General features: G+C 41.1%; 1 protein-coding gene across 3 annotated transcripts in view; it reads right to left on the minus strand.

Annotated features, from left to right (window-relative positions):
• The window catches only part of ccser2a (coiled-coil serine-rich protein 2a), a 75187-nt gene extending 66660 nt beyond the window's left edge, over positions 1-8527 (minus strand). For 2 of the 3 annotated variants that reach the window (XM_084076763.1, XM_084076766.1), the window contains exon 1: positions 7888-8527. The gene's annotated coding sequence lies outside the window, so the exon portion shown is untranslated. Of the gene's footprint in view, positions 1-2724; positions 2766-7887 lie in introns of those variants that run through there. The other variant, XM_084076764.1, reaches the window with a different exon arrangement.
• Between the last annotated feature and the right edge of the window lie 1309 nt (positions 8528-9836).

The raw sequence follows: 9836 nt of genomic DNA on the forward strand, positions 1-9836 counted from the left end.
GTGTGTGTGTGCTAGTATACTGTAGTGTAGATAGTGTCAGAGTCAGTTCTCCCTACAGTATGTAACCTTGACATGAACCTGGCTGCTGGAAAACTGCGGGCGTTTGACAACCCTGTATAATTCTCAACTTCTGATTGGCTGTCTGGGATGGGAAGGCTGATAAGTGTCAACTAGCAACAGCGGAGGTGTCAGTAACTCACTTTCAGCGAAGTCATTAGAGGCATTTATGCAACTGCAAGCTACACAGATAAGAGCTCTGACATTGTTTAACCAAAGGCTTAATTTCTACTCTTCCTAGTGGAAATTGGGTTAAAAAACAAAACCCACTAAATTTTGAAAGTACTAAATTTGTTGATTACTATAATCACAGCAATGCACGATCTGTCAGTCAATGTCTGAGCTTGCTCTCAAGGGTAACGGATGTCAACTTTTGGCATGGTGTGTATGTATTTGCTCAATTCAATTCCCCATTTTTCTTTTGGCTTGTTCTGCCTTTATTGATAGAGTAGTGGAGATGCACAGGAAACGGGAGAGAGAGATATGGGGAGAGACATGCAGCAAAGATCGTCGGGAACGGGACTCGGACCTGCAATGCGCTGTCAGGCTACATTAGAGCCTAAGTGCACAAACCGCTAGGCCAGCAGTCCGGGTCTAATACTCAATTCTGACGGGTCAATCGAGGCCTTATCCGGTCTGTTATTGTGTGATAGAATACCAATGTTCCGTTTACTTGTTTACTTTGCAATGGAAGCGGAAGCTTGTAGCTAATAAAAATATACTTTTTAAATCAATACACTGTGTCAAATTATTGATTGTGTTCGCGAGTAGCCGTGTAATAAGCTTTTGGTGAGTTACTTCTGGCCATCAAATGGGTATGAAGCAAATACAACGTGTGTGTGTGTGCGTGTGTGTGCGTGTGCGTGCATGTGTGTGTGTGTGTGTGTTGTAAGTGCCTGCATTTGCTGTACGACTGAATGGAAGTTAGTGAACCATGCACCTCATAACACAGCTTGAATGTACTTTAGACGTGAACCATAAAACAAGACCAGCAGAGCGAAACAGTGGAGAGAAGAACACAAGCTTCGTAGTTAAAATTCATTGCTTTGTTTTAATTTACTGTTTTTAAGTATTGGCTCCGGCCGGGGGCACTATATTTCATTACTGCTTTTCACAAAACCTGTAACCAATAAACTAGAATTAATTGAATTGGTGCACAGTATCATCCTGAGTATTAATTTAACCCTGTCCATTTGTTTAAATTTCTCGCGTAACTCATATCTATCTCCTGTCCCCTTCCATGGATGGTACACTCTCAAAATAATGGAGATAAAAATAATCAAGGGATCTTCCTGGACTTGCCTGACATGTTGAACTTTGTACTTCATCTCTCTGCTGTTAGAAGGGATACATGCAAAAAAGGTTAAGATTACTGCGCAGCTAAGGGTACAACAATTCAAATATGGAAACTGTAGCATTTTGCAAAAATCTGAAATCTAAATTTCAAGTGTAAAGTACTGTAGCTTTTATAGCACAGCCAAAAGCATGTCACCATTGCAATTTATTTAATAAAGGTATATCCTATAATACAATTACATAACACTTACATATCATGTTTCAGGAAACAGAAACTTCCTTTTGGATTAATGACATCATGGACAGCTGGGTTCCAAGATGAGGAAAATATCCTTTGGCAAGTTCATGATCTAGCCAGCCAGCCAGACAGCCTCCCCCACTTGCTGATAAACAGATCATAAAAGTGTAACATGACCCTGATGGCACCCCGCCCTATCACTCAGGCTAATGGCCAACAATGATCACCTCTCTAAAATCTTATCTTGATCTATATTACAACATTACCAAGAACTTGCACTAAACAGGAAATAGTACCATTATGAAAGTAGTATATCAGGAGGTTCAGGAAGCTGTACTGCTGACAATCTCGTTTATGACCTGTTATCAAGAATGCACAGTTCATGTAGCCATGTGTTTAGCACAGATGGGCCTCTCCATTAGTGTTGGACAAGGCCTAAACACATAATAATTCTCACTAAACCGTGATCATCTAACCACAATAACCCTGGCATTTGGGGAATTCTTCAAACAATGTCGCGTTTTACATAAATATTTTTCAAAAATAGCATCTCTACATGCTCATACAACAAAGTATGGCTTAGTTGGTTAATGCTGAAATACTGCATACAATTAATTGTGAAAAGGTGCCTACTGCAGCTGATCTATACTGCATGCATCATTTTGAATTACACCGTACTTTCCGTCTTGGAACTCAGCAGAAGTCAAAGCACAAGTACAGTGCTGCACTTAAACCTGCAGCGGTGAAGGCATATAAATTCCTGAAGCAGCATGTTTGTTGTTGAAGCACAAACACAAAACACACAAACACAAAAAAACAGCAAAGCTAGTCACAAACAACACTGGTAAAACATATAGGACATACAAAAACTGTCCCATACTCATACTCTCCCATTGGACACGCACACATTTTATACATTTTATATCCCCATGGGGATAGTTTTTACCTTTTTTTCCCTTATGTCCCTATAACACTATACTAACCCCTAACTATTCAACCAGAATCTTTAAAAAAAAAATATGCTTTGCCCCTATGAGGTCAAATTTATTATCCTTGTGGAGATTTTTGGTCCCCACGTGGCCTCCACCCAAACCTTCCATATAGATAACATGACATCACCCATAATAACTGACCTGTAGAAAGCGCATGTCCTCACAGTCAAACACACAGTCAGTGAACGCATTTGACACGCCTCTCTGCCGTGCTGTTCACCTGCCATATGCTGTGTGCCGTGTAACCTGACTCACTGTGACCGCCTCCACCTCGCTGCCAGTTGCCATGCTAAGTCCTCCTAGTCATGGAGGAGATGCGGCTACTGATACTAATGCACTTAATGTGATATGCCAAGCCTTGCACAGTAAAACCCTGAGTGTTAATTTAACTCCGAGAGTTGAACTGGGAGTTAAACTAATACTCAGGATTTTACAGTGTCTTAAGGTTCTGACAGCGCAGCATGTCTTTAAATAGTGACCTTTAAATAGACAACGCTCCCTAAGGATTCATCAGCTGAGAACGGACAGTAGCTGCAAGTTTGACTTCCTCTCTTCCTGCTCCATTTTGTCCTCGTCTTCCAGTTTCCACTCACTCTATTACTCTCCGTCTCTCTGTCACTCCTCTCCGTTCTTTGCTTACACAGCACATTTTTATACAGTAACTGTCACACACAGTGGCACAGTGAGCGTTACGAGAACAATGCATCTTCACAGAAAATTGGATCGTGGCCGGTGGTTAACACCCTGCCCCTTACCTCATTTTGTTAGATCTGGTCGGAGTTGCCAGCTCAACAGATAATGTCAACCGTGGCAGTTGGAAACCCAGTGTGGATAATAGGGACAAAGCTACCCAATGGAAATAGTTCTGTTCTACAGTATTTAATTTGCAACCATTCTGGCACACACTAGCTTCCTGTCACACATCACCTGGGTAGAAGCTACACGTTGGCTAGACGTGAGATAAATGCCATATAAAGCATTTTGAATAGAGCAATTCAACAAAGTCCTTTATTTGGTGATGTCACGTGTTGCCAGTGAGCCTGCTATGCAAATAGCCCTATTTGAATCCACTTTAAATGTGTGCAGTCAAGGTGACTTAAAAAGTCCTAGGGATCAGGATGCCTGGTGGTGCAGCCAGTTAATGCAGTGACCATAAGCTTCTTCTAGGGAACTAGGACCCAAGTTTGAATACGACTGCCATCATATCCCCTCTCTCTGTCCTAAGTTTCCTCAGCGTCTCTATACTCTCTGACTTAACTAAAGAATAAAGCGCAAAAGATAATCTTTAAAAAAAACTCCCATTTCCCCAAATACATAATCAGAATCATCTTTATCATCACATCACAGGTTTACAGGTGTAAAACAATGGGAAAGTCAGGTATGACTGGACAGGAAATAAAATAAATTGGGCAGTTAATTAAACTGGTCTGGTAACATCAATGCTATCTTTCAGAGATCCTCCGGATCCCGGAGAGATTTCAAACATTTACTGTACTGCAGCTGACAGAGCATGAATCAGGGTGACTCAGCACTCTATGGAAGACAATCGGAAAGTAAACCGTCATCCCACAGTCACAGTTCACAGCCCTTCACTCATTAGTTCAACTGACAGACAGCAGGGAAGAAAATTATTAATTCTCATTTCTAACCCTAGGGGTATAAAGATCCCATACATCCCCATCACATGACACAGAGGCACAGAGGATAGGAGGATTATTGAATGAGCCTGCCTGTATGGAGGTTTTATGGAAGGCAATGCTTGGGGCCCTGTAGAGTACAATACACCAGCTCAGTTCAAGAGCCCAAGGCTAATGCGTGACACAAGGGAAGCACATGAAACAGTATGAGAGTGAGGTAGGGCGGGTGTCACTGTCACATATGCTTTGTCACATAAGATTTGAGCCACAATGGCTGCTTGGGTGATGTGCTGGCAAAACACAGGTACCAGATGAGGCATGTAATGATATGTCATGTTCTTGCTTTCAGGCTATTTTTCTATTAGGGCTTGAAACATGTTGTCCCGTTACAAAAACAATGATGCTTACAAGTAGTAGAAATTAGCATCGCCTTTCTGGGTTTGGTTGCAGGGTATAATGCCTGGCTAAGATCGATTTAAATGTAAATATCCCTTAATCCCTTATATCACTTACAAAGAAAAATTATCCATTACGTCTGTCTACTCAAGTTTAAAACATTAACATGCTTCAAAACAACCAGTGCATTATCACAAAGCTAGATATAAATAGAAACATGTTCCTTTACCACAGAATACAGGAGATTTCACACTGTATTGTAACTCACGCAGGATGTTTTCAACACCTCTTCCATGGGTCTTAAATTTAAATGAATTCACTGTACCGGTGATTCAGAACTGCACACATAAGACTGCTTCCCCTAATCCACCTGCATTGTCCAATATCCATAATGGCACCTGTGTCAACATGGCCTTCATTATTCACGTCTACAGACTCAGCTGCTGTATTGTTGTTCCGTCATCAAGGTTAAGACAGAAAATATCAGTTGCTAATTACACAGGTGGTTCACTCACAAAGGTTTGGTATTAATACGATCAAAGAATACATTAAAGGATGTCACTACAGTAACTTTGCCAGACTGTGGGAGCAATGTTATAAGATAATACTGGCCATGAATATTCCATATTTTATTACATGTTGTATCTATCTATACAGTATCTGAATCTTATATGTCTTAAACATGATTAAAGCAACAACATTGCCCAGGGACAATGTAACAGTTAAAACGGACCTAGCAGCAGTGTGATCCCATTCCAACAGAAACTTCCCACATATGTCCCTTAACCAGTGCAACTTATGATGTGTGATTTTAAAGTTTCAAAGTCAGTAATATTTCTCAATGTGTGGGTAATATCTGAGGTGCCACAATGACCAGAAATACATGCATGCACGCGAGCTCACACGCACACAGAGCTATTCCAAAACCCTGTGTATCCTACAGCCTTACCACAGATCAAGAAGACACGGCTGATAAGAGGGGCTAAGTATAGGACTAATGATAGGCCACATACAGGCAGAGGGGGGAGAGAGAGAGAGAGAGAGAGAGGATCAGATTCAAAGTCAAAGTCACATCATGCTCAGGCCCTGCACATACAGCAACAACCCATAGGCTACTTAATCACACACTGCCGATACCACAATACAGCATGAACTCATCTCTTGCCTGGGCCCTATAATTACCCTGCTACAGTAGTACCATCCTCATTGATTCTTAGCTACGGTCAGTACTCAGCAGAGTGGAACACATGAACACATGAATAAAATCCCCCCTCCCACCCACACACAGAGCATACACAAGACTTAAGACCCTCAGTGATGGTTTAACTGTACAATGTGCACAGATGTAACCAAATTAACCCGAAGGGGTCCATTTGTTTACATTTGTATACTCTCTGAGTTACAAGAGGATTTTACTGTGTAGATGTGTGGCGTGGTGGTCAATGTGTTTCTATGACCGTAACACACAAATGAAGATGCACACGAACAAACAAGCAGCAACTTTGTGATCTAACAGATGGCACACATTTCAGACAATCTCAAGAGCTTTTCACGACTCCTCTTAGCGATTGACAGGAGGGCCAGTCAGTCACTGCCTGAAAGAGGGTGTCAATTCAACAACCTCTTTGAGGTAGTGACATCTGGCCCTTAGCTATATATCACAACTCAATGTTTCTGCTCAAAGTGGTTGTTTTTGCATCTTATCTGCGTGGATGGAGTGTTAAGCACGCTTGAATGTATTCACTTGGAATGACTGCAATGCACTCTAAAGTGCAGGGTGGTATGAAGGACTCCTAATGTGCATTTGCACACATAGCAAAGATTCCAAGGAGCTGCTAAAGTAAATGGTGAAAACACACACATGCAGAAAGACAGCAAGACACACACATAGCCTGGAAAACCCCACACTAACTGCGATTTGGGGGGTCTTTCATTGAGAGACTCAGACTCAGCTGTTGTTCGGGGGTTACATCGTAAACACACCCCCAGCCGAGATGGCGCGTATGGGGCCCACGCCGACAGGTGCGTGAGGAACACACACACGGATGACTGATCTGTATGTGCTTGTATCCATCCCCACCCATACGCACTGCGCAAGCACCCAGATAGTGTCCATCTCACTTACAGTGCGAGGAGCATGGAGGCATTCAGACATGGCATGAGGAATGCCCTGTCCTAATGTGTAGTGGGGCGTTGATGCCAGGGTGCTTTGCACTGTCTGGGGCGCATAGCTCGTCGCCTGTAATGGCACGCAGACAAAACATAGGCTCATAAGACTTGACTGACAGCAGCTTTGGCCGTGGTGTAAAAATATGAAGGTTTATGATTGTATTGAGTGGTGCAAAAGTAGGAGTGCTTACGGCTGATAAGATTTGATGCCCTGCCTGCCAGATATAACTTTATTGCATTGGTGGATGATAAAGAAGAAGAACCATGTGGGACAGCTTTCGCTTTGGTGTGACAGTTTAATGTCACACAATTCAATCTTATATCAACCCAAGCAGCACTATCTTAGATGTATCTCTCCCTTGTGTATTAAATAGGCCTATGTCATGATAAAGAAATACTATGAATCCTAAGCGCACTTTTCAGTTCCGTTTTGGACACATTCAGGGATGATTCTCCAACTGCCTTATGTCTGGAATAATATATTAATATATTATGTAATTAGTGACTCTTTTTATACCACTTATTACGTAAAAGCCTGGCCTCCACATTCACGGTACAGTGACTTCTTTCAGGGCTGTGAGTGGGGGTGAAGATGTAAATAATGGCTGATCTAGCTTCTATAAGAGTGGACAGACAGTTCACAGTACATTCCAGAGCGTTAATTTAACTCTGAGAGTGTAAAATTGACACTTGTAGGTCCTCTTTTTACTGTATAATAACCATAATTTTGCTGTAGAGCAGTAACACTGAGTGTGTCATTGTTACAACTGGCCTCAGGGCGCCACAGATGTGAGGAGGCTGACTTGATGTAAGATGTGAATCATGACATGCACAGACCCCAAGGGCATCTGACGTAGAACAATCCATAATAATAATATAACTAACAAGCAGAAACAAACAAGATGAAAAAGGTACTTTAAATATGTTCTACTGATCTGTTCCAAACAATGCAGTAGTCCAATAGCCTCCTAGGCCTATAATGCAAATAATAACAGCAATTATCTTCAATTCATACACACAAGTATCATCATTTGTTTTCACACATGTAAGAGGCATAATATATATATATATATTACACAACAATAGGGGTTATTGCACTTACCTGAATTATTATGCCATAGCATATTTATATCCATTTACAAGTATCCACCAGGCAGTGCAGCTGGCTCTATTTCTTGGCTGTAATTATAACAACCTGTCTCCGAAGTCAACTTTACGTGTCTCTCGCCAACAGTCTTTCAGTCCAACCACATTGACATTGCTGAGGATAGTTAGTTGTTCGAGAAGATATGATAATGAAGAGATGAAAGATCAACAGTCAATGAAGAAGTTTGCTGGCCTGGTTTGAAGCTTTGGCTGTAAAACGATCAATCCGTAGTAGTCTATAACATAACCAGTCAAAGCAAACAAGCTCAACCAAGTCCGTAATCTGTTTCTTTTTTTTTTTTACAAGCCAATGCACTGAAAAAAGAATACGTTTAAATGATATGCTGCTCCCCGAACATCAGCCTACAGCTACAGTAACAATGTGTCAAGTCAACACCGACCCGATATCACTTTAAACCACTAAATATGGACGGTGTTGGTTCGGAAGCAACAAGCCTGACGACACGACGGACCGTGACAAGTAAAATAATCCTTTAAAAAAAAGAGTAATTCGGTCTAAAACTGCAATGACAGAATCCCCAGCAGCGAACAGAAACACATGACAGATCAGTTTGTGTTCATTCCAACATCATCATCCTCTCTCTCTCTCGTTCGGGGCGGAGCGGTTGCTTCATCATGTCACCTGGGTCTCTGGGTCTTTACTTCCTTGTACGACGGAGTCGCGCGCCGGAAACAGCTGATCTACAAGCTCACAACGCGTCGCGGAGCGACGCGCTGCGAGCTTGTAGATCTGCTATTTTCGACACGCAACACCACTCGTGGTACGACGAGTTATACATTAAAAGCATCACTAGAAATGTCAAACCCGTGGAAATTAAATTTTTCATGCGTCTTCGTAGCCTAATATCTGAGATGAATGTAAATGAGAAAATACACGCATGAAGAGCCGAGGTCGATTTTTTTTATATTGTTTCCTTTAGAAACTTATTACATGCGTAATTTGAACAACTTGCAAATCATGTCTTCCTACTAAGCCCCTGGCCCCTCCCACTTCGACCCCCCCCCCGTCACAATTCACACCATTCATGGCAACGTGACGTCAACGTGCACTTGTTTATAATAAAATACATGAAATGTAATTTAAAAATAATAATGATAATAACAATAATAATAAAATAACACAAAATAAAACATTTCATCAATGCATAAAAAAAATATATACATAACATTGTTGTTATTATTATTATTATTGTTATTATTATTATTATCATTGTTATTATTATTAATATTAACAAGTCATTAAAAGTGTTACCATTTGAGAAACAAAAAACGGAAACATACGCAAAATGACAAATTGTGCAGAAAATTGTGCAGAAATACTATTTTCAATAAAGTTGTCATTAGTCAGTATCACCACAAGAGGGCAGTGTCTGTCTTTAATTTAGCCTAACTTCCATCTGCCCACTTGCTCTCCCCCATTCTGTCTGTAGAACTAATTGGTTTGTTTCATTTTTGCTTTGGTCAAATATTACTCGACTACAAGTGAAAGTTGCCAAGTAAAATTTGGAATTTAGTTGAAGTACTGGAGTACTTGCTTTTACAGGACAACTCCCCATTTTCACTAATGCTCATGATGATAATAGGTACCATTCAGTCTGCGTAGGAGGCCTCTGGACAGTTCAGAAACCCGCCTACCAGTGCCATACGATGCATGCTTTCTAATCCTGGAAAGTTAGCATGCTATAATGGAAGCCATTGTTCTGGCGTTTAATAATAATTAAATCTTGTTTTAAAAACTGGCTAATGATGATGTCACTGGTAAGCAGGTTTCTGAACTGTCCACAGCCGTCATCTGAGACACAGACCTAGAAAAAAAAGGTACCATGATATCATGAGCATTAGTGAGGAGGACCAATTATATGAAGATAGGTTGAACATGCATGG

This window comes from Gymnoscopelus microlampas (assembly GCF_963454915.1).
Source record: "Gymnoscopelus microlampas genome assembly, chromosome: 13".
NCBI classification, from domain to species: Eukaryota; Metazoa; Chordata; class Actinopteri; order Myctophiformes; family Myctophidae; genus Gymnoscopelus; species Gymnoscopelus microlampas.